Raw genomic sequence first — 25,377 nt, forward strand, 5'->3', positions numbered from 1 at the left:
GTGCTTTGGGTCGTTGTCTTGTTGGAAGATGAAATGACGACCCATCTTAAGATCCTTGATGGAGGAGCGGAGGTTCTTGGCCAAAATCTCCAGGTAGGCCGTGCTATCCATCTTCCCATGGATGCGGACCAGATGGCCAGGCCCCTTGGCTGAGAAACAGCCCCACAGCATGATGCTGCCACCACCATGCTTGACTGTAGGGATGGTATTCTTGGGGTCGTATGCAGTGCCATCCAGTCTCCAAACGTCACGTGTGTGGTTGGCACCAAAGATCTCGATCTTGGTCTCATCAGACCAGAGAACCTTGAACCAGTCTGTCTCAGAGTCCTCCAAGTGATCATGAACAAAGTGTAGACGAGCCTTGACATGACGCTTTGAAAGTAAAGGTACCTTACGGGCTCGTCTGGAACGGAGACCATTGCGGTGGAGTACGTTACTTATGGTATTGACTGAAACCAATGTCCCCACTGCCATGAGATCTTCCTGGAGCTCCTTCCTTGTTGTCCTTGGGTTAGCCTTGACTCTTCGGACAAGCCTGGCCTCGGCACGGGTGGAAACTTTCAAAGGCTGTCCAGGCCGTGGAAGGCTAACAGTAGTTCCATAAGCCTTCCACTTCCGGATGATGCTCCCAACAGTGGAGACAGGTAGGCCCAACTCCTTGGAAAGGGTTTTGTACCCCTTGCCAGCCTTGTGACCCTCCACGATCCTGTCTCTGATGGCCTTGGAATGCTCCTTTGTCTTTCCCATGTTGACCAAGTATGAGTGCTGTTCACAAGTTTGGGGAGGGTCTTAATTAGTCAGAAAAGGCTGGAAAAAGAGATAATTAATCCAAACATGTGAAGCTCATTGTTCTTTGTGCCTGAAATACTTCTTAATACTTTAGGGGAACCAAACAGAATTCTTGTGGTTTGAGGGGTTGAATAATAAATGACCCTCTGAATAAACTTTTCACAATTTAAAAAAAAAAATAAAAAAAGAAATAACATTCTTTTTTGCTGCAGTGCATTTCACACTTCCTGGCTGATCTACAGTCCAAATGTCACAATGCCAAGTTAATTCCAAATGTGTAAACCTGCTAAATCTGCAGGGGGTTGAATACTACTTGTAGGCACTGTATATACTGCTCGCCGGAAGGTTCATGCCCACTGATACGGGCGTAATGTGAGACACGATTGTTTGTCAAGATTTATTAATGTTAGTTTCCTATATACACTTTGTCTTTCACTCTAATCTATTGGTTTAGCCGTATGGGCATTTTTTACTATAGTATTAACACTGGGTCACTGATTTAGAAGAGACGCATGCGCTCTGTTTTAATTCCCACGGTCTTGAACTTCCTTGACCTGCTAGCTCTCGGACGCAGGCGCACTGACTCTTTTTCCCACGCTATTGAACTCCCGTGAACTGCAGCCGTATGAAAGCTGCCAGCAGGGGGTTTCACCTGTCTCTTGCTCGGCCGTTTCTATAGTATACATTCACAGCCTGTCAAAGGTTTCTTAGTCCCTATTTCACATTTTTTTACTGGTTGATAGCACCTTACGGATTATAATGTTTTCACTTATGCCGCGATGGCCACAATGAATGGTGAGGGTTTTTTCATGTCCTGTTCTGTTTTTTGCTTACATCGAGGGGGTTCTAACCCCTAGTTTCATGAGTGATACAGACCATCATCACACATATTTAACACACTTTTTTTATTTACACATATTTCACACATATTTAACACACTTTTTTATTTACACATCATTCTTTTATCGGTGTTTTATTCCATCTTTTAACGCAGTTTCTTCATATATTCTGGGTCAACGAAGACTAAGCTTTGATGATTGTTCTTTTTCACATTGTTGATCTGTAGATATGTTTCATGTTTTTAATATCTTTAATGTTTTTTGCACACAGTGGTTTTTGATTAGTATATGCAAATGCTTATATGATGTCATGTTTTTTGATGCAACGTGTTCTTCCCGCTCGTTTTTTTCATGAGGGATGGTCCCTGTGACGTCATTGGGGTTATTTAATGTATGTCAGTGGACACCATTTTAGATTTGATGTCTCTTGGTTCTTCACGGTCCTGAGGAAGGGAGCGGGGCTCCTGAAACGCGTAGACCTATGCCAATAAAGATACGTTAATCTTACTGTTCCTGAAGTGATTTGTGGCGCGGCTTTATCACCTATCTCTACTGTTCTCTGTTATCTGCCGTCGGGTGGCTGCTGCCTGGATCAACGATTCTCATGCTGTCAAAGGGGTTGTGACTTGCACAACTCCATCTGGTGAGTATTCACTCCCCATCCCTCACCCCATATTATTGGGGTAATACCCTATCTGCGCTTCTTTTTCCACAGTTCTATACAAAGATTTATCTCTGTGTGTGACGGGGCCTTAAGATACATTTCCTTTTGAAGATATTGCTTTATTGCTAACCCTGTTTTGTAGCTAGGGTTACATGTTATGTTCTAGTCATTTTTAATTAGAGAACTGGTAAATAGTGATGGGCGCATCTGCAGATATTTGGGATTGGCGGGTCCAACCCAATTCTTTTGTGAGTGCTCTCGTCGCCGGCCGCCTTTAGGAAGACCGCATGGACCAGGGCTCATTCCAACTGAATGCCCGAACTCCGTACCCATGGGCACAACACTACTCAGACAACACAGGGTGCGGGAACCATAATAATTAGACTTCATTGGATCCCCAACAGTCAAAGGCATATAACAGAAAACCATGCAAACCACACGATGTAACAGGCAACAGAGTCTCACCCTTCCGCTGGCTTACCAGGGATTAGAATATTTGTGTCTTTGGAGCTTCCAGAGCCACATACACTAAACCAGCAACACCCTGCTTTGGCAGGTATCCACTGAAAATAGGATAGTGACAAGCGTAGGAAGCTTCACGAGCACAGCAAAGTCCATAGCCAAGTAACCGAATCGTCCCCAACCTGGGTTTCTTCCAGCCGAATCCTAGGATTCTTGGTGGTACTCCTGCACAATGTAATCCAGTTTCAGATTCCTAGCCAGTGCCAAAGTGCCTAGGCTGGGAAATGGACTTCTAATCAGTTTAAAAAACCCTAGATTGCAGCCATGTAGCAAAAGAACCACCTGGTGACTCCAACAGTCCTTTTTTTGTATATCTCTCGGGCACTCATTCCAGGGAATGTGCTCTCACCGGATTTGTGGAATAAGGCTGTGCTCTGATTGGGTGGCATTTCAATCCGCATAGGTAATTCTCATCTGAGTTAGGTAGACAGAGAGGCTGGGGGAAGTTACATTTTACAATTTAGCAATGCACATTCTCAGACAGTGGGAGGCTCCAATAGTCCTGGGGAAAACAATGACTCAACAAACACTAGTTGACACATAAAAGGGACTCTTGTCTGGCCAAATTAAGAATCTTAACCCTTGACAGACATTTTACAAGCCTGTGTCTTCACAATGGGGACCAATATATTGTGCTTTAAAGTGGTGGTAGAAAGGGTTAGGGGGATTACAGCAGGTGCGTTATACTTAAGGTGCCGTCACACTAAGCGACGCTCCAGCGATCCCACCAGCAACCTGACCTGGCAGGGATTGCTGGAGAGTCGCTACACGGGTTGCTGGTGAGCTGTCAAACAGGCAGATCTCACCAGCAACCAGTGACCAGCCCCCAGCCAGCAGCGACGTGTGGAAGCGATGCTGCGCTTGGTAACTAAGGTAAATATCGGGTAACCAACCGCTGGCTCCCTGCACTCCTAGCCAGAGTACACATCGGGTTAATTACCCGATGTGTAGTCTGGCTATGTGTGCAGGGAGCCGGCACTGACAGCGTGAGAGCAGCGGACGCTGGTAACGAAGGTAAATATTGGGTAACCAAGGAAAGGGCTTCTTGGTTACCCGATATTTACATTTGGTTACCAGCGTACGCAGAAGCCGGCTCCCTGCTCACTGCATATTCAGTTGTTGCTCTCTCGCTGTCACACACAGCGATGTGTGCTTCACAGCGGGAGAGCAACAACTAAAAGATGGTCCAGGACATTCAGCAACAACCAGCGACCTCACAGCAGGGGCCAGGTTGTTGCTGGATGTCACACACAGCAACATCGCTAGCAACATCGCTGCTACATCACAAAAGTCGTGCCTCAGCAGCGATGTTGCTAGCTATGTTGCTTAGTGAGATGTGGCCTTTACCGGTCTCCTGCGCAGCAATAACACTACTTCTGGGACCACTCATCAGCCTCATACATATTCACTGCTTACCCCGCCCACCGGCAGTCCTGGCATTTATGATTGGTTGCAGTCATACCACAACCCCACCCTGTGTGACAGCATGTGTGACTGCTTGCTATCACACACACTGTGTATGTATAGTCATTAGAAAAAGTCTCATGTTTGGAGTCTTTGCAGCTGATTTTCCAGTTAGCCATGATGGCTCAAGTTTTCCTTAACTGGAGTCCCTCCTACAGAGTGTCTTTCTCCATTTTGTCCTGTTCTGACAGGTAATACCCATCTAACATTGAACACAAATGCCTGTGTGAATGGGATCTTAAGGAAGTTGTCCACTACACGACAATCCCTTGAGGAGCTGAAGGAAGCTGAAAAATCATCTAAAATATACTTTTCTTCTGGATTGGTGCCACATTTCCATACTTTCTCTTTGGTCATATGATTGGGTTTCTGAACACTCTTTCCCACGAATCATGCAATGTAAATCACTCTAAAGTCTGCTTTACACACTACAATATATCTTACGATGTGTCGGCAAGGTCACGTTGTAAGTGACGCACATCCGGCATCGTAAGGTACATTGTAGTGTGTAACAGCTATGTGCGATTGCGAATGAACGGTAAAACGTTCATCACACGCACGTCGTTCATTCCTCATAAATTGAACGTCAGGTTGTTCACCGTACCCGGGGTAGCACACATCGCAGTGTGACACCCCGGGCACGATGAACAGATCTTACCTGCGTCCTGTGGCTCCCGGCCAGCAATGCGGAAGGAAGGAGGTGGGCGGGATGTTTACGTCCCGCTCATCTCTGCCCCTCCGCTTCTATTGGCCAGCTGCCGTGTGACGTCGATGTGACGCCGAACGTCCCTCCCACCCCAGGAAGTGGATGTTCGCCGCCCACATCGAGGTCGTATGGAAGGTAAGTATGTGTGATGGGTGTTAATCGTTTGTGCGTCACATTCAACAAATTGAACATGCCGCACATACGATGGGTGCGGTTATGATCACATACGATATCGTATGCAGAATCGTAACATGTAAAGCAGGCTTAAGTCTTCTAATAGTTTAAAAGTAGAGGGGATTGTTCGGTTTAAATTATTTTTCGCTTAGTGTATCCATTTCTTTTCATTTTTTTAGACATTTTTTAGACAGTGTACGATAATTCGGGGCATTTCATCTTGGCATGTGTTTGGTATACAAAAAAAAAAAGCTCAGGAAGCTTGTGCCACCTGTCAATATGTAACATGGAAGGACATGCTGGAAGTGGAGATGATATTTCAGAGAATAGTCCTTGTTGCTAATTAAATATCCATTGAAATGTGTTTATTGAAGGTGGGGATCAAACACCAAAGATGGTGAAGTCATTCCAATTTTTGGAGGCAAAATTAGCCCCAAATAAGAGGTTTAACAGGGAGTGAACATCGCCTTTACTTCAACTTCTGCTTCACAATTGTCAGTGATTGTAGAATCTCAAAATATGACTAGCCAAGTAGAAGCCAAGCCAAAATGACCTCTCGTTGTGTAGACTCATCCCACTTCAGTTTCAGTCATGTCTTGAGTCAATGTGCTGTCCCTATACACTGAGCATTGTTAGCTAGCGTCCATGTGTAAACATTTGCAGCATGCACTAATGTGGTCCATTCTATAAAAGAGAATAGAAGACAGCGATGTGAATGAGTGTCACATGTAAGGAAAGTTAGTGGTAAAAATATAATGTGAAGAATATAGGGGATATAACTTTATGCCATATCTGGTTTAAGACTATAGACCTCCTTCAAAATGTGAAGCTGAGACAGGACATCTGGTTTAGTAGGTGGTCCAGCTTCAAAAGCTCCATGGGGGAAAACTCACACCCCTTGCAGCCTAGCTGGGACCAAAGCCTTTTTGGCACTACGAACCCCTGCTAGGAGCCTAAGCTGCTTAAAGGGAACCTGTTACCAGTTTTGGAGCCTATAAGCTGTGGCCACCATTACTGGTCTTTTATATGCAGAATTCTAACATGCTGTATATAAGAGCCCAGGCCGCTGTGTAGAACATAAAAAACACTTTATAACACTTACCTAGAAGGTCGCTCCGGTGCTCACCAGTCGGATGGTTGGCGCCATTCTCCGGGACCGGTGCCTCCTTCTTTGGCCATCTTGGTCTTCCGTCTTCTGAAGCCGGCGTGCATGACGAGTCCTACGTCATACACATTCGCCGGCACTAATGTCCTGCGCAGGCGCACTTTATAATAATAATAAGTTTTATTTCTATAGCGCCAACATATTCCGCAGCGCTTTACAATTAAGAGGGGACATGTACAGACAATATGAGACAATACAAAATAACAAAATTAAGATACCAGGGGGAGTGAGGGCCCTGCTCGTAAGCTACAGTCTATGAGGAAATGGAGAGACACTTTGATCTGCCCTGCTTAGGGCAAGTATTGTAGTGCGCCTGCGGGGCTGATTTCTGACCCGATATAATCCTGTTGACGGACCAGGCTTACATAACAAGGAGACTACCGGACTAGCAATACTCTGTTTCACTGGTGCTAGTGAAAGGGGTCTCTCAGCCTGTCAGGATAGTGAGGGAATGTTGTGTTACGCCGGCGCTCGTGGGGGGCAACCTCTCTCTTCCCTTTCCAATGTAGGCAGGAAGTGTCTGTGTAAAACTGTGCCAAGCTGACATTACATATCCTCAGGGAATATCAGAACATCACATTGGTGAAAGTGGGGAGTGTATCACGTGACCCCAACGTATTAGTGACGTTAGGGGGGGTCTGAAGGTGCGGTTATTCACAATAATATACCGCATTTTTTAGACTATACATTGTACTGTTTAGTATTGAAAAAAAATGCCTAAAAAAGTGTGCGTCTTATAGTTCAGAGGAAGCGTGATATTATCAAGGAGGGCTCAGCATCCTTCCAGGGTACTGAAAGAACTATTTAGCGGCACAGTTTTCTCGCCTCCAGCCTGACAATGATCAGTGGATCATTGCAGGGCAGGAAAGAAAACTACCAGGACCTGCACATCACTAAAGATGCACGAATGCTGCAGGTTCTGACTAACCAAAGAACCTTTCAGTTCAAATGATCAATCACATGTATGAAAGGAACTTCAAAATATGGTAATGTATAGTGTGTATGTACAGTGGGTACGGAAAGTATTCAGACCCCTTTAAATTTTTCACTCTTTCTTTTATTGCAGCCATTTGGTAAATTCATAAAAGTTGTTTTTTTTTCTCATCAATGTACTTTCTGCACTCCATCTTGACAGAAAAAAACAGAAATATAGAAATGATTGCAAATTTTTTATCAAGAAAAACTGAAATATCACATGGTCATAAGTTACCACATGGTAGGTGGTCTACGTTCGGGTGTCCGTCTGCAGAAACGTATATGTGCACAAAATGGCACAAAACAGAGCACACGCTAACGCAGTGCGCTCCATAAGAGTGAATGGCCCTGTCGGGCGCATGCGTCCGGAGCACGCTTTGCAGAGTGGGGGAGGGGCAGTCCGGACGGATGCCCCGACGGGACCTGTGGACGTAGAGAAAAACGCAATGTGAAAGGAGCCTAAGGGTTTGCTCACACTAGCGTATAACAATGCAAGTCAATCGGTGCGAGAAGAAAAATATACATCGCACGGACCATCCGTATGCCGTCCCATTTTTATGCATACATTACTATTCTGTAGCATAGGACACTGTAAATGGTCCTCTAAACTCTGAGTGTTGAATAATATCTCCTGAAAAAAAAGCGTATTGTACACGAATGGCATATGCATGTCATACGGATGCTAGGCGAGAAGAAAATCACATAGTCGCATAGCACTCGCATGACATGGAATGCCAAACTGATTCCACTCATCTCACTTTTATGGATGAAAACGGGATCACATTTTTTTATACGCAGATGTGAGCGAACCCTTATATTACATTACTCGACCCTAAATATATACAGCATTATTACTAATAATAGTCAGAGACATGTGAATGCATAGATTGTATGTGAAGAGCCAGAAATCTACAGAAGCAGAATTTGGACATCTGTTTGACCTTGATGCCACCTGTAAGAAACTTTGTAGCTCACTCCCTACAAACATCTTATCTTCAGGATGTACTCCCAGCAAAACAGACCTCATCCTAAGGACACCCTAATCTTCTAAAAGAAGACAGTGTGTGATTGTCAAGCAAAATGATGTTTAACCTCTTGCTTACCTTATACGTTGCAAATGATAATTTAAGCAAAACCAGTCACTGCATTGAAACCATGTTCCCTTTCAGGGCCGCACTGGAAAAAAAAAGCCTCACCAGCCCAAATATTATAACAATCCTATTATCCTCAGCTCCGATCAGTGAATTTTGCTTTTACATAGTCATGCCGCACAACACGCGTCACATCACAGGCTATATACATTTATTACAGCTTTTGGTATGTACAATATGTAATATATTAGATAGATGATAAATAGATAATAGAGTGGATGGATGGATATATAGAAAGATACATGATAAGATAGAGTGGATAGATCATTGATAAAAAGAGCGGCTGGATAGATAAAAAGATAGATGATAGATAGATAGATAGATAGATAGATGATAGAGTGGATGGATAGCTACAAAGTTGTATAGTAGATAGAGGGATAGAAGATAGATCGATAGATAGATAGCCCCATACTCTGGAATGCTCTGCCTCAACACATCAGACTCTCGCCTACCTTGACAAGCTTCAAAAGGAACCTGAAGACCCACCTCTTCTGACAAGCCTATAACCTGCCGTAACCCTCAGTCTGATATAGCGCCGCACAATCAGCTCTACCCTAACCTACTGAATCCTCACCCATACCTTGTAGACTGTGAGCCCTCGCGGTCGGGGACTTCTATCCTCCTGTACCTGTCTGTGCCTTGTATTGTTTATGATTATTGTACTTGTCCCTATTATGTATACCCCTTTCACATGTAAAGCGCCATGGAATTGATGGCGCTATAATAATAAATAATGATAATAATAGATAGATAGATCAATAGATAGAGTGAATGGAAGGCTAGATGATACATGCAAAACCAGACATTTACATACACTATCTAAAAAGACACATCTGCATGTTTTTCTCACTATCTGACATGAAATCAGAATAAACCTTTCCCATTTTAGGTCAGTTTGGAACCAAAATTATTTCTATTTTCCAAATGCCAGAATAATGAGAGAGAGAGAGAATGGTTTAAGTCCTTTTTATTACTTTTTTCAAAGTCAATAAGTTTACATACATTTCATTAGTATTTTATACTATCACCCTTAAACTGTATGACTTGGGTCAAATGTTTTGGATATCCTTCCACAAGCTTCTCACAATAGTTGGTAGGAATTTGGGGCCATTCCTCCTGACAGAAGTGGTGTAACTGAGCTATGTTTGTAGGTCGTCTGACTTCATCTAATACCTTGTTAAATGTAATTGCACCTATGTTATTCTAGTTTTTCAACTCTCTACGTGCTTGTCTACATTCCAAGTCAGGGAGCTGCTGCACTTAAAAATATAACACGTCAGACTGATAACGCAACAATTGATAATATCTCTGGGAAAAAAAACAATCAAAACCATATCATTTTATAAATTGCCATTAAAACAAGTGTGATACCAACCAATAAAAAATGGGCTAATTCATTACTCATGCTCATGACTAGCATTTGTGGAGTAAGTTGCTACACTAAAGTGGAGTAAGTTTTCATGAATTTGATGGGCGGTCCATCTCCCTTCCTGCCCAGGATATCCCATAATAGTGTAACTAACTGGCACTGGTGTGTAAACACCAAAATTTTCCATACTTTTGCTCAACATCTGAGTTGCACGATATTAGTAGAGAAATTTCCTTAGTAGGTGTGGTCCCACAGATTAACTTTAACCTAACTCTAAGGGGTACTTTGCACGCTGCGACATCGCTAGCCGATGATAGCTATGCCAAGCGCGATAGTCCCCGCCCCAGTCGCAGATGCGATCTCTTTTGATAGCTGCCGTAGCGAACATTATCGCTACGGCAGCTTCACACGCACTTACCTGCCCTGCGACGTCGCTCTGGCCAGGGGACCCGCCTCTTTCCTAAGGGGGCGGGTCGTGCGACGTCACACGGCAGGCGGCCAATAGAAGTGGAGGGGCGGAGATGAGCGGGACATAAACATCCCGCCCACCTTCTTCCTTCCTCATTGCAGGCGGGACGCAGGTAAGGAGATGCTCCTGCGGCTTCATACACAGCGATGTGTGCTGCCGCAGGAACGAGGAACAACATCGTACCTGTCGCTGCAGCGAAATTATGGAAATGACCGACACTACACAGATCACCAATTTTCGACGCTTTTGCGATCGTTTATCGGTGCTTCTAGGCTTTACACGTTGCGACATCGTTACCGGCGCTGGATGTGCGTCACTTTCGATTTGACCCCGACGATATCGCAGTAGCGATGTCGCAACGTGCAAAGTACCCCTAAAGCCTGCTTTACACGTTCAATTTGTTGAACGTGCCGCACAAACGATTAACCCCCGTCACACGTACTTGCCTTCCATACGACCTCGATGTGGGCGGCGAACGTCCACTTCCTGGAGTGGGAGGGACGTTCGGTGTCACATCGACGTCACGCGGCAGCCGGCCAATAGAAGCGGAGGGACGGAGCTGAGTGGGACGTAAACATCCCGCCCACCTCCTTCCTTCTGCATTGTGGGCCGGGAGCCGCAGGAGGCAGGTAAGATCTGTTCATCGTTCCCAGGGTGTCACACACTGCAATGTGCGCTACCCCGGGTACGATGAACAATCTGACGTTCAATTCGTCAGGAATGAACGACGTGCATGCGATGAACGGTTTTTCGTTCAATCGCAATTGCACGTCGCTGTCACACACTACAACATACCTTACGATACCGGATGTGCGTCAGTTACGACGTGACCCTGCCGACACATCGTAAGATATCTTGTAGCGTGTAAAGCAGGCTTTAGGCCATGTGCGCACATTGCGTTTTTTTCTGCTTTTTGGCTGCGTTTACAACTGTACTGTGTCATTGACAAATTGCATGCGTTCTGATTCCCCAGTAAAGTCTATGAGAATCATGCAAAATCCGTGCGCACAATGCTTTTTGAAACGCATTGTTTTGATTGTCAAAAATTTGACAAAATCTCTGCGTTTAGAAAAGCAGCATGTCACTTCTTTTGTCCGTTATAGCAGTGTTCTACACCCATTGAAATCAATGAGTTGTAGAAAACCGCTGCCAAAATGTTAAGCAGTGCGTTTGCACAGCATTTTTGTTGGGATCCGCATGTTTTTTTGACATAACAAAGGCAGCTCTTTCGGTCTCTCTCTCTCGGTCGGTCTGTCGGTCGGTCTCTCTCTCTCTATGTCTCTATCTCTCTCTCTGTCCATGCCAGTCTCTCCCTCTCACCTCCTCTCTCATACTCACTGATCCACGATCACCGTCGAGGCGCTGCACACACTCATTAATGCATCTCATATTCCCTGCTTCCCCCGCCCACCGGCGCCTATGATTGGTTGCAGTCAGACACGCCCCCACGCTGAGTGACAGCTGCCTCACTGCAACCAATCACAGCTGCCGGTGGGCGTGTCTATATCGAGCAGTTAAAAAAATAAATAAATAATTTAAAAAAAACGACGTGCGGTTCCCCCCAATTTGGATACCAGCCAGGGTAAAGCCACACGGCTGATGGCTGGTATTCTCAGGATGGAGAGCTCCACGTTATGGGGAGCCCCGCAGCCTAACAATATCAGCCAGCAGCCACCCGGAATTGCCGCATCCATTTGATGCGACAGTCCCGGGACTCTACCCGGTTCATCCCAAATCCCTGGTGCGGTGGTAAACAGGGTAATAAGGAGTTAATGGCAGCAGCCCATAGCTGCCACTAAGTCCTAGGTTAATCATGGCAGGCGTCTCCCCGAGATACCTTTCATGATTAACCTGTAAGTTAAAGAAAATAAAGACACACATCCAAAAAATCCTTTATTTGTAAGGAAAGACAAAAAAACACCCTCTTTCACCACTTTATTAACCCCTCATAAACACCTCCAGGTCCGACGTAATCCACGCAAGGTCCCACGACGCGTTCAGCTCTGCTACAACGGAATCTGACAGGAGCGGCAGTAGAACATCGCCGCTCCTGTGAGCTCCATGCAGCAACTGAAGTGAGTCGTGCGATCAGCTGTGCTGTAACTGAGGTTACTCGCGGCCACCGCTCTGAGGTGGAGGGCTGCAGCTGTGGCCGCGAGTAACCTGAGTGAAAGCACAGCTGATCGCGCGGCTCACTGCAGTCACTCAGGGAATTTGCGATCACAGGTGAGTCTTCACATGTGACCACAAATCAAGCCGCGGCTCACGCACAGAGCCGCGCAATCACAATGAAGTTGGGTGAAGTTCATCCGAGTTCATTCTGATAGCGCGGCACTGTCTCGCAGCCAGCCATGCTCTTTTTGACAGTGCGGTCACACTCGATTCTGCTGCAAGTCTATGGGGATGCTGCAGAGCCGAGTGGGACCGCACTGTCAAAAATGTGTGTTCTGCAGGAATGTGCGCACGTTGCGTTCTGCCGAATGCGTCTCAGAACATAGCTTTTTCGGCTGCGTTCTGAGACGCACATGCAGTGACTTACACGCTGCGTAATAGAACGCAACGTGCGCAAATAGCCTTAGGTTCTGGAATAATGAAATGTAGGGGGGCTGAAATACAAAGAGTACCCCAGTTCATTACCTTTTAAATGCTTGCCGTGCACAATGCTCACATATGAATTGATGGTCAGAATTGTATGACAACATTAAACGCTAGCAAAAACATAACATAGTTATTTTTCTTAAAATGTATGTACAGTTTAACGTTTTCTGTGTTGTAGGCCCTGAAACTCTGCAGATTGGTGGTGTCTAGGACCCAAGATGCCTTCTGACTCCCCAAAAGACTATACAGAAGCGCTCTGCTCAGTTGGCAGAGGTGTTTTGTCCCTGCATGAGTGCCAGGGTTGCCAACTTAACTTTCTATTTTTTTCTGGACATTTTATCAAAAAATTGCGGATGGACAGTAGTTTTTATGGACACATTGTAAAACCATAATAAATGATTATGATTATAAGTGATAGATGTGTAGAGCCCAAAGTTCTGATTAGAAGTCACCATCTGCATTCACTATAAGCTTTAAAATGATGATATAATTAGAGTCAAGATAATCTACGTTTCTTCAGATTAAAAAAAAAAAAAATCACAGACGTCTTTAGTTTTTTACTCACATATAAATAGAAGTGTCCTATTTTTATGCACTGTGTTGAAATTTCTGGATGGTTGGCAACTCAGATGAGCGTGCGCTCAGAATCTTGTACTAGCTTACTATTAAGTCTACAGCATACGCTTTCTATTAAGCCCCAGTAGGAGATGTTCCTAGAATAACGTCTTTGAGAAACAACTGGCTAAACATTTTTCCACATTGGCATAATTTGTGGGAGCGATGCCATGAAGGCTGTAGATAATTCATGGGATGAAAACTATTTGGTTTTGTGCCACTAGGTGTGAAAGGCCACACACACACACATCTGATCTGTATATGAAGGCACGCTAAGTTGTTTTCTCATAGATTGCAAAGGAGTTAGCAACTTTGTGTCAATCTTAAAGTGAACCAATCATCAGGATTTTCGAATATAACCTAAAGCCAGTGCTATACTGCCACTATCAGGCTGATTCTCTACATACCTGTAGTGGTCAGTCCGGATGTTTAGGTTTTGAAACCCAAGAAAGTAAAGTTTATAAAACCGGCAGCTTCTTGAGTAACAGCAGCTGAGAATCAGATAATATCTGGGGGGGGGGGGGGTATTCTGAGTTATCCCCTCCCCCTGCTAAAATTAGCACAAGTATTATATAAATGATTCACTTTTTCCCTTGCAGGACCTGTGTGAGGTCATACCCATGTGACCAGAAGGGGCGGGGCCTCAGCCAACAGAAACATTTTGATTCGTGGTATCAGCTTTGTTGGCTGAGTCCCTGCCCCTTCTGGTCACATGGCTATGACCTCACACAGGTCCTGCAAGGGAAAAAATAAATCGGTTGTATAATACTTATGGTAATTCTTACAGGGGGAGGGGTTAAGTATGAATCCTCCCCCTGCTATTATCTGCTCCTTTGCTGCTGTCACGCAAGAAGCTGGTGATTTTATAAACTTTACTTTCTTGGGTTTCAAAACCTAATCATCTGAGCAGACCACTACAGGTATGTATAGAATCAGCATGATAGTGCCAGTATAGCACTGGCTTTAGGTTATATACGAAAATCCTGGTTATTAGTTCCCTTTAATTTCATGGTGTATAACAGTGGGACATTGCTGTTAGAGAATATTACAGTGCCTTACCAGAATACATACAGGCAGGAACACCGTGTGCTGCCATACAAAACCTATATGTATGACATTGTAAAATCTAGACATACTAGAATGCCAGAATATATTTTAAATGTTATTTTTTGTAAAAAATAATATTACCTTGCAGATATGGGGTTAATCTGTAGGATAATAGTGTTCAAAAACTGCCCAGCCACACTGAAATCTGTCACTGAACTGACTGCACTGCAGAGCTGGCTTTCAGTCCGTGTTGGGGCGCGGTTATTGCCACCACTCATTATGTACTGAGCGTTGACTGAAAGTGCTCTGCCTGTGCCTCTACGACGGAAAGTCCGAGGCACCCAGAAGGAATAAAGAACACTATTAACCTGGAAAGTAACCCCATATCTGCAGGTTGTTTTTTTACATAATAGGTTCTCTTTAATGCATTATTTTTAGTAATTAATAACATCCAAAGTGAATAAACAAAATCTAAATCAAATCAATGCTTGGTCTGATCACACTTTGACTTGAAAGCAGCATCAAAGGTTTTCTAGGTATGCTCGTACAATGTCAGGGATTATTTAGGATTAGGTGAGGGAGTAACAAGGTATGCCAAACATTTAATAATGATCATCATTTTCATACTTAGATTGAAATACAGTAGAAGGCTTAAAACTGAGTGAGGAACTGCCAAACTCGGTTACAAAGGTGAGGTTGTGGAAGACAGTTTCATGTCAAAAGTTAAACACAATGTACACAACGACAAGACTGATCACAGCAAAAAAAACAAGGTAGTTATACTGCATCAGTCAGGCACAGAGAAAAATATTTCAAAGCAGAAATAAGCAAAGATGAGGAGCAAAGATTCAGTGATCAGCAAAAGGAACTTAATGGAACAGATAAAAGATATGTCATGCTTAGTTTTCTTTGAAATCTGAAGAAGTCAAGTAGTACCATAAGCTCAGACCTGGCAGCAACCAGTGGGACCCAGCTACACCCATCTACTATTCAAAGAGGTCTGTACAGAAGTGGTCTTTATGGAAGAATTGCAGCTCAAAACCCACATCTTCGACGTGAAAGCAAGGCTAAGTGACTGAACTATATATACACAAGATCATAGGTCCTGAAGTTTAGAAAAATGGCACCAGGTGCTCTGAACTGGTAAGTCAGATGTGAAATATTTGATTGAAGAGCTGTACAATACAATAGTGAGGCATGGTGGAGGTAGCTTACAAGTTTCGGACTGCATTTCAGTAAATGGAGGTGGGGATTTGGTATAGTAGGTGTGTACGTGGTTGTTTCATCAGTATTTTGTACCTGTGCTGTGTGTGTATTGTGTAGTGCATTACTATTGTTCCCTGGTGTTGGTAAATATGGCTGCCTTTTTTCTGTAAGTTTTTGTTATAAAACTCAAATGTACAAAGGAGAATGGATTCTGTTTTGAAGACAAATGTGGTCACGCCAAATATTAATTTGATTTTGTTTTCATTTTTTTCATTCACTTTGCATTTTTACAAGATGTTAAAAATAACCTGTAACCACTTTGAAAGCATGTTTCCACCACACCTGCCTAAACACTACTGCATGCAAGTACAAGCCTCAGTTCTGCAGCACCTCCATTACTCAAGAATTCATGCACCCATAAAGAACAAAGGCCAGAATCTTACATTTTTTTGCTTCATCTATGTTAAAGGGAACTGTAAACTGAATCGGGAAGCATGAATAAGATACTCTGCAAAATTGCACCAATACATGTTTTACTTTAAAAAGCCAGATGGAGACCATTTGTCAGAGATGAATAGCCTGAGGCAGATCCCCGGTGGCTTCTCCCCTCTAGATTAACACGTCTTTCCTTATGTGTGTATAGGGTTTCAGGGTAAAACATACCATTCAGTAATGCAACCTGTGCCCGTACTTCGGCCAGCATGAATCAGCTGACAAGTTCCTTTTTACATAGATTAAGTAAAAAGTTTAAAGCACCAGTCCAGCGTTTTTGTTTATTTCCCCGCTGGAGTGGCATTAAAAGTAAATCCTCTGCCTTATCTTAAGGCCCCTTTACACACTGCAACATCGCTAGCGACATCGCTGTAATGTCACCGGTTTTGTGACGTAATAGCGACCTCCCCAGCGACATTGCAGTGTGTGACACGCATCAGCTACCTGGCCCCCGCTGTGAGGTCGCTGATCGCTACAAGTCGTTCAGGACCATTCTTTGGTCCTTTGTTTCCTGCTGCGCAGCATGTATCGGTGTGTTTGACACCGTTACAACGACATCGTTAGCGACCCAGCCCATAGGAGTGCTAGCGTTCCCTTTCCAGCGAGGTGGTTCTGCAGGTCCGTATCGCTGCTGCGTCGTTGGCCAGATCTGCCCTTTTTGACAGCTCACCAGCGACTGTTAGAGACTTTCCAGCGATCCCGGCCAGGTTGAGATCACTGGTGGGATCACTAGAAAGTGTCAGTGTGGAAAGGGGCCTTTATACTCACCTGCCATCATCTTCACCTTATACCGCCGCTATTCCGTTCGGTCTTCTGTGATTTATGACCTGCTGGCGGGGCCAGTGGTTCATTAAGCTGGAGGTCACAAGTCAATGCAACTCTATGACAGCCTCGTTCTGGCCTTGTTCTGGTTGTCAGAGTTGCATTGGGATCTTGTGATATAACTTCTGACTTCCGGCCAGTCAAAAGTTATAAACATAAGATGGCGCCATGGGACCGGATCTACAAACAATGAAGCCGCCAGGTCGGGGAGTATATGACAGGCGGCAGGGGACTTAAATTTAAAACGCCACCCCAGGCCTTGAGTGCTTCTTTTATTATCCTGCCCATGGAATTATGAGTTCTGGGAGGTAACCTTCAATATCTATTGACCGTTTTTTGGGGGACTCTTCTCCAGCAAAAACTTCCAATAGAAACCTACAATGTATGTGTTAGGGCCAGGTGGACGGGCAGACCCAGGAGGTGGATCCACTGGGCTGAACACCTCACCGAGGGCAAGGTGCCCGGTAGCCGGAGCACTAGCAGGACAGTCCGTTTAGAGGAGTGGAGTAAAGAAGTCCCTGGGACCACGGGGTCTCTGATGGTAGTCCGGGTGACGGAGCTCAGGTTCGGAGGCCGAGATGTCGTCAGGCAGAGTCCGGAACCAATGGAGCAAGAAGACGGGTCACCACAGGGATCAGAGATGGCAGGAACTGACGGGATGGCAGGCCGTCACCGTTCGGGGTTCGGGTATCGTCAGGACCGGTTGGCGAGGCAGGAGCGGCTCTACGAGATAGGTGAGTATATCACAGACACAAGGAGACCTGACTCCTAGCTTAGAAAACACGAAGAACAGGCCCCGCCCACTTGGAAAGGATCCCCCTATATACCCAGTACCTGATCCTTCAATATCCTGTTGGAGGACACTGGCCCTTTAAGAAAGGGTCAATGACCGCGCGCGTGCCCTAATGCGCATGCGCGAGGCCCGGGTGCCAGAAGCCAGGGCAGGGAGCGGTTAACAGGAGGCAGGGGAGCCGGCCTGGAGCAGAGCTGCCGACGGGCGCCGGGAGCGGGGACCGGGCCGCCTGGGGACCGCAGGTGATGGGGGCTGGAGGCTGTGGAGCGGGGGACGCCTGACAGAGGAGCCGGGGAGCGAGGCAGGGAAGCCGGGGAGCGTGGCAGGTGAGCCGGGGAGCGTGGCAGGTGAGCCGGGGAGCGAGGCAGGGGAGCCGGGAAGCAAGGCAGGGGACCCGGGGAGCGTGACAGTATGGCACTTGTCATGTCTTTTACTGTATACATCTGTGAAAAAAAGGACACTTCGCATAAAGTTACTGCATGTGGCCATATGAATACAATGAATGTGTTCATAAAACAAAGTGTGAACGGAACATAAATAATTCACCATTATGAAGGTGCTTTGGGTGCTGTCATGTTTCACTGTAGCTGTGCACACTAAGCATTCATCCTGCTGTGGCAAGTATGATGGCAGCATTACAGACTGGCTAGTAAACTGACCTCAGGTAACTTTATTTAGCATTTGCTTCGCACAGCAACAGCAATAAAGTAATAAAAGTCATTGGCTGCCACACCACTAACAACAGCTTCCTTAGCTACAATATTTAGGAGCTGGTGCCAAGTACTACATAAATACAGTTTCCAAGCCTGTATAATCCACATATCCAGCATACTCCCCGAAGCTGGCATCACTTGAATATTCTACAGGATAGAAGCTTTGGTACTTCAAGCGGTTTCTCCTAATTTTGATTGCCTATGTGAATCCCAAAAATAAGACATCAGTATCAGTTCAGACGAGGGTATACTATGGACACAGATAACACTGACCAATTCAATAGGGCAGTTCAATATGTGAAAAAATTGCAGCATGCACTAGTCTGTTGCTGCGTAAAGAAAATCAGATCCCTTATGTGTAGCATCACGTTTTTATGGATACACTAGCTGTACTACCCGGCTTCGCCCGGGTTAATAACTGCTGTTAACAAAATAGAATGTATTAACAAAAATGTATTCTGCACACAAAAACCACAAAACAAATAGAAATGTAATTATTAAAAGGGAAAAACTAAGCTAATAGAAGCATTTCACAACATATATTTCAACACCACAGATATTCCACACAGATTTAACTAAATTGGCCAAGTAATGTGCTCCGTCTGTCTCTTTCCAGGTCTGTCTCTTTCCAGGTCTGTCTCTTTCCAGGTCTGTCTCTTTCCAGGTCTGTCTCTTTCCAGGTCTGTCTCTTTGCAGGTCTGTCTCTTTCCAGGTCTGCCTCTTTCTCCATCTGTCTCTTTCCCCATCTGCCTGTCTCTCTGTCTCTTTCTTTGTATGTCTCTATCTCTCTGTTTCTTTCCCCATCTGTCTCTTTCCAGGTCTGTCTCTTTCCAGGTCTGTCTCTTTCCAGGTCTGTTTCTTTCCAGGTCTGTCTCTGTCTCTTTCCCTGTCTGTCTCTATCTCTCTGTCTCTTTCCCTTTCTGTTTCTGTCTGTCTCTCTGTCTCTCTCTTTCTGTCTCTCCACCGACATCTTATTACCTCACATATAAGCTTCTTATACTATTAATGTCTTTTGTTCCTATAGCAACCACTCACAGCTCCTTCTAATAACCTGTAGTTCCAGGCTCCTTTTACTTTAATGGAGGCATGTTTTTTGGTGAGTAACTGTAAAGCGCGGGGTTACATTTTACTATCAAAACATAGTCTACAACGTTCCCTGAGTCACATGAGGTGTCTGTATAAAATTTCGTGATTGTAAATGTGACGGTGTGGATACACTTTTCGTTTCACTTTTTCCCCATTATGCAGATAGGGGCAAAATTAATTGGTAAATTGGAACACGCGGGGATAAAATTTCACCTCACAACATAGCCTATGACGCTCTCGGGGTCCAGACGTGTGAGTGTGCAAAATTTTGTGGCTGTAGCTGCGACGGTGCAGATGCCAATCCCAGACATACACACACACACACACACACACACACACACATTCAGCTTTATATATTAGATTGCCATTACTAACTGAGATTTGCAGATTTTGGGTTAATCTGCAGGTTAATATGCTTCTAAAAGTGCCTTGGCTCCTCGCTGAAAGCCCAGCTACCAGGGTGAAATGGACTCCTGGTGGCCTTGGGCTGCTGCAGATTTAGTCACTGCTCAGTATGCAGCATTTCATCAGTACAGAGTTGGCTGTCAGTCAGTGCTGGTGCGCGGTCACAGCTGCCATACACTATGTACTGTGCAGTGACTGAAGCAATGCCGGCTCTGCCTCTGTGACTGAAAGCCAGAGCCTGCCGAGAATAACAAAGGTAATTTCCTCCCAGTAGCCAATCTTCCAGTGCAACGGACGGACAGTTTTAGCAGGCTATTAAAGGTAACCTGTCAACAGATTTGGTGACTATAACCTGCGGCCACCACCAGTGGGCTCTTATATGCAGCATTCTGACATGCTGTGTATAAGAGCCCAGGCGGCTGTGTAGAATGTAAAAATCACTTCATTACACTTACCTGAACGGTCGGTACGGTACAGATGGGTCAGATGGGTGCCTCTGCTCTCCAGGTGCGGCACCTCCTCTTTCGGCCATCTTTGTCCTCCTTCTTCTGAAGCCGGGTTGCATGACGTCATGCACACTCTCCTGCATTGCGATCTTGCGCAGGCGCACTTTGATCTGCCCTGAGCAGGGCAGATCAAAGTATTATAGTGCTATGTATTAAAGGATTATAGTATTATGTTTTCATGATTTTTTAGTTTCTTAAAGCCAGAAAGTTGACATTTGAAATGACTTTAGTTTTGTGCCATGTCTGTGATCTGCTTTTTTTAAACAAAAGTAAACAACTGAATGAACATCCTCAGAACCAGTTGAGTCCCTCATTTTTACCAGGGGTTGTGGTTACATAGGTTGAAAAAAAAACCAGTCCATCTACAGTAGTTCAACCTTCCTCCCCAATTATACATTTTGTCACTAAATCATTTATAACCAGCAGTGTTCATCTAGCCCTATTTTGAAAATCGATCCTTAGTACTGCCCCATTGAATAACATTAGTTTGAGTGCTATCCGATAACAAATCAGATAGATTATGGTGGTGTGAGTAAACCCTTAGGGGTATAGTCTGTTTCACAGTCCTGGTAGTTGTCAGGTAACCACATATATGCAATTTGCATGATTGTGATCACGCGCCGACTTGTTTTTCTTCTGCTTCTTTTAATCCTTTGGATTGAGAGACGCAAAACAGAAGAGTGGTCAACACGTGAATGCAAGTATACAAATCACATATAAGCGGGCATGTTACAACAGTCGGGGCTCTGAAACAGAGTGCAATCCTAAGAGTGGGTACATTACATACTGTTAGGATTCCATATATTGGACTCCCTACCTAGTATTTTACATGACCAGGACAGCCCCACTTTTTTGTTGTTAACTTTTCACATACCAGCAGCCATAACTTCATTTTTTTCACAGACAAGGATGTATGAGGTCTTGTTTAATCACCAATCCTGTGTTTTTCTTTATTTCCTCGCCGGAGTTTTGCTTTAAATCTAAGTCCCCTGATCCCGGCCTTATACTCACCTTATGGCGGTTTCATCTCCTATAACCGTCCCTCTGGTCATTCTTTGGGGATTTATGACCTTCTAAAAGTGCCAGTTTTTCATGGAGTTGGAAGTCACAACTCAATACAAGTCTATGGGATTCTCATTCTGGCTCTCATACAGTTGCATTCAGCGCTTGTGACTTAACTTCTGACCTCCGACCTGTCCGAAGTTACAGTTACGTTGGGAGCGGAGTGACGCTGAAAAGTATGAAAACACTGGAAAGTGAGTATAAGATAGAGGGCAGTGAACTCCAGCCCAGGAAAAAAAACATGCTGGAATCGTGCTCTAATACAGGAAGAATGTTATATATTGGCCCTGTTTTGGGTTCCATAAAATTACATTGTAATTTATATAAGAATTTTTTTTTACTCATCAGGTTTCTTTTTAAGTAACTTATTGAATGCATCCTTCAGATTATTCCGGTTACATGGATACAACCTGTCAACAGGTTTGTCCCTTATAAGCTGCAGCCACCACCAGTGACCTCTTATATACAACATTCCAGAATACTGTATATAAGAGCCCAGGCATCTCTGTAGAAGGTAAAAAATATCTTTATAATACTCACCTAGGGGGCGGTCTGGTCTGATTAGTGTCGCTGGTCACAGGTACGGCAGCTCCTCTCTGCTGCGATTGCCTTCACCCTTCTTCCCAGCCCAGTGTGGATGACGCGTCCTACATCATCCACGTCGGCCGGCATTGCGGTCCAGCGCATGCACACTTTGATCTGCTAGCTGAGGGCAAATCAAAGTATTGTAATGTGCATGTGCGGTTAGTCTTTCAGCTTTCCTCACATCTGTGCATTACAGTACTTTTATGTGCCCTCAGCAGGGCAGATCAAAGTGTGCCTGCGCAGGACCGCAATGCCGGCGTGTGTGGATGACGTAGGACACTTCATCCACATTGGGCTGGGAAAAAGAAGGACGGTGATTGCAGCAGCGAGGAGGCGCCAGACCCACAACCAGCGACTGCCATTGGATCAAACCACCCCCTAGGTGAATATAACAAAAGTGTTTTTTATACGTTACACAGGGCGGCCTGGGCCCTTATATACAGTATCTAGAATGCTCACTGGTTGTGGCTGCAGCTCATTAGGGAAAAACCTGGTGACAGGTTTATTCCCATCTCCAAGATCCTATCCCAATATGTAGTATGTGTGTCGCGGGCGGAGGGGCCGCGCTCGCTGTGCTCGGGTCCGCTGCTGCTGCTGCTGCTACTCGGTGGCTCGAGCGGTGGGCCGGACCCGGGGACTCGAGCAGCGCTCCTCGCCCACGAGTGAAAAGGGGGTGGTTTGTTTTGGGAGATAGTTCGTGACGCCACCCACGGGTCGTGGTGATTATGGGCACCACCGCTGCTGGTGACGGGGATCCCAGGAGAGATGGTAGGGAGCAGCTAGGATGTTGTCCCCTCCGTGGGTAGGGGGTTGGTGATCCCGGTGGTGAGACGGGGAGGCAGGATGGCCTGGGTGCAGGGTTGCAGGGGCAGCGCGGCGTGGTGCCGGATGGCACTGGTGTACTCACTCAGACACAGATGCACAGAGTCTCTGGTAAACCAAACGGCTGGATGGACGGGTCCCGCAGCCGGCTGCAGTGTTTGTGCTCTCCCCGGATGGCTGATGGTGGCTGTCTTTCCCTGCACCTTGGTAGAATGTTCTGACTCCTGTGGTTGCCCACCGGTAGTCCGCTCCCCGGCGTATAGGTACCGAAGGAGCCCGTTTTGTCCGCAGGCGCTGGCCCTTGGATCTCTAGCCTATGGCGGTGGCTGTGTATCCTCACGGTGTGGACTGTTGCCTTCTGTCGGGTCTTGGTTGTTAGGAAACCCCTGGGATTCCGGTCACTTTCGGATTTGACCGTTGTAGGCGGCTCCAAGCCTAGTCGGGGTCCGATGGCCCTGCCTTTGTGCTTAGCTTCACTCTGCTCCCCGGCTCGGTACTGGCGGGCCACCGCCCAACCCTGGTCCACAGAGATCCACTAAATCCTGCAGACGGCCACCACCGTCTGCCAACCTTGCTGTTTGTGTCTGGGCCCCTACCCAAACACCGACAGTTTCTGACCTCTCACTTTCACCTCCAAACTGAACTGACTGCTTTTCCCGCCTCCAGACCTGTGAACTCCTCGGTGGGTGGGGCCAACTGCCTGGCTCCGCCCCACCTGGTGTGGACATCAGACCCTGGAGGGAGGCAACAAGGGTTTTGTTTGACTGGTGTGAACTGTCCAGGGGAGGGGGTGTGTGTGTTGTTATGTCTGTGACTACCTGGCTAGTCCAGAGCGTCACATTCACCCTTGGTGAAATGCAGACCGTCCGCGGGCTGCCCGTCCATCACCGGTTTTATTTTTCTGTAAAAGATAAATAACATGTAAAACATAAAACATAAGCATATTTTTAGTTCTTCCCTTACGGGAGGCATGGCACTTTAACGTTGCAAACATATGTAAAAACACTTTTAATAATAACGGACGGGTTCATGTTCATCCGCTTCCTCACCCAAGCAACCTACACCTTGATGCTGCCCCTAAGAAATGGGCAGCACCCCTCTTCCCCAGTCCGGAAGCAGGAACTCGGTTCCAGGTCACCCAAGCTGGAACGGGTACGGTGTCTCGCACCCGGCTGTCACTTCAGGGGACCCCACGTCCAGGGGGACCCCTGACCCCCGGAGGTTGGCCACCGGTCCTGGTGGTGGCCGGACCCCAGCCTGCTCTGCTGCATGTCCTTCCTCCAATCTGCCTCTCCGGAGGCGACAACGGAAAACAGCCCACAACTTATTTACAAAGCCACAAGTTTGTGGTTAGCCTGCAAGTTCTCGGCCTTGTTCATGATTTCTCATGTGGGAGGGGGCCTTTGGGGATTAAAGGTGGCAAAAAGGGACAACATCAGTCCCAACGGGGACGGGCGCTTCAACAGCCAACGGGCTGCCACAAAACAAAGCAACTGTAGGGTCCCAACGGGGACTTGCTGTAGGGTCCCAATGGGGACTGTCCTCTTGGGTCCCAGGGGCTATCCACAACACTTGACTCTGGTACAGCTTCCTCCTGCAGCTTTCCCACAGTCCACCATTGGACAGCACGAGCCCCTAATGCCACCCTCACTCAGGGTTGACACTGTCCCACAGGACTCCATTTTCAGCCGCCGGCGGTGCGGGTACGACTGCTCCTCCGACCGGACTCTTTAATCTTGAGGGCCAACTGGAACATCAACAGGGTCCCCACGGGGACCGACAGCAAGGTAGCCGGGAACCGCTACCGATTCAACTCTCTTCAGAATAAACGCGGGCATGCACATCTGCTCTCCTGCCCAGGGGCCAGGACCACCTGGGTGCCCACAGCGCCGGCCACGACCGGCCTCTCACACTGCCGTGGGCCCCACCGATCCGTGGCTTGCTCCGGCTCAGCTTGCGTGGGGGACGGGCCCAGCTGGAGTCCCTCCGTGCCAGCTACGACCGGCACCTTCAGTAATGAGGGACCCCGCTGTGACGTGGCCTGCTCTGCCACTTGGCAGCTGCGTCCCCGCCGTGCTTCAGCCGAGGCCGGGTGTCTGGACTTCTGGGTGAGGGTCGCCTCCGGTGCGTCCGGGCGGACTGCCGGGACCGTCGTCATCTCCGTCGCGGCCGGGATGGAAGACGGGACGGGTGCCAGGGCGGTGACAAAGGTAAGGCCCGGGGGCCCCAGGTCTGGGCCCTCTCCCACAGACGCTGCGGGCTCCGCTACTGGTGGCAGGGGTCACGGGTCGGTCGAAGCGTTGGCCGCGGGCATGGGCAGTGAGGGAGGTAGCGTGGT

General features: G+C 46.4%; 1 protein-coding gene across 1 annotated transcript in view; it reads left to right on the forward strand.

The window, feature by feature from the left end:
* Positions 1-25,377, forward strand: part of LOC142303290 (solute carrier family 22 member 4-like) — a 133,784-nt gene that overhangs the window by 20,530 nt on the left and 87,877 nt on the right. The window lies entirely within an intron of this gene.

This window comes from Anomaloglossus baeobatrachus, chromosome 4, assembly GCF_048569485.1.
Source record: "Anomaloglossus baeobatrachus isolate aAnoBae1 chromosome 4, aAnoBae1.hap1, whole genome shotgun sequence".
Lineage (NCBI taxonomy): Eukaryota > Metazoa > Chordata > Amphibia > Anura > Aromobatidae > Anomaloglossus > Anomaloglossus baeobatrachus.